The following is a 1,272-nucleotide window of genomic DNA, read 5'->3' on the forward strand; positions in this document are numbered from 1 at the left end:
GTGTGCGACAAGGTTGTATTCTTTCACCATACTTATTCAACCTGTATGCTGAGCAAATAATCCGAGAAGCTGGGTTCTATGAAGAAAAACATGGCATCAGATGATACAACCTTGCTTGCTGAAAGATAAGAGGACTTAAATATTTACTGATAAAGATCAAAGACCACAGCCTTCCGTATGAATTGCATCTCAATGTAAAGAAAACAAAAATCCTCAACAATAGGAAGTCCAAGGAAATAAAGTCAAATACATGGAAATGGAATAACACCCTGGTGAAAAGCAACTGGGTAGTAGAAGAAATAAAATGTGAATTCACAAAGTTCCTAAAAACAAATGAGAATTAAAACATAACATACCAAAGTCTTTGGGACACTGTGAAAGCAGTGCTGAGAGGTCAATTTTTTGCAATAAATGCACACATCCAAAAAGAAGAAAGAACCAAAATTAACACATTGACACAGCATCTCCAGCAATCAGAAACAGAACAACAGAGGGAACCTACAGCTACCAAATGAAAAGAAATAATAAAGATTAGAGCAGAAATAAATGAGATAGAAAACAGAAAAATTATAGATAATAACACAATACTATGAAAAGTTGTACTCCAACAAACTTGAAAACTTAGAAGAGATGGATACATTTTTAGAAAAACATGACCTACCTAAACTTACACAGAGTGAAGTAGAAGACCTGAACAGACAAAAGAAGAAATTGATTAGGTCATCAAAAAACTCCCAACAAAAAGAAGTCCAGGTCCAAATGGCTTCACTGATGAGTTCTACCAAACATTCAAGGAAGAGTTGTAACCAATTATACTCAAATTATTCTAGAATGTAGAAGAGGATGGAAAATTTCCCAATACATTTTATGAAGCAAGCATAACCCTCATACTAAACCAGGGAAGGATGCCACTAAGAAAGAAAATTATAAACCAATATCCCTCATGAACATAGATTAAAAAATTCTCAACAAAATCTTAGCCAACAGAATCCAGCAGCACATCAAAAAAATAATACATCATGACCAAGTGGGATTCATATCAGGGATGCAAAAGTGTTTCAACATTAGAAAAAATCAATGTACTGCTCCATATAAATAAGAAAAAAGAAAAGAACCACATGATTGATGCAGAAAAGGCATTTAACAAAACCCAACATCCATTCCTGATTAAAAAAAAAAATCAACAAAGTAGGAATTGAAGGGAAATTCCTCAACATAATTAAGAGCATATATACAAAACCAACAGCCTACATTACTCTCAATGGAGAGAAA

This window comes from Chrysochloris asiatica, unplaced genomic scaffold (genome assembly GCF_000296735.1).
Source record: "Chrysochloris asiatica unplaced genomic scaffold, ChrAsi1.0 scaffold00126, whole genome shotgun sequence".
In the NCBI taxonomy this organism is placed as follows: Eukaryota; Metazoa; Chordata; class Mammalia; order Afrosoricida; family Chrysochloridae; genus Chrysochloris; species Chrysochloris asiatica.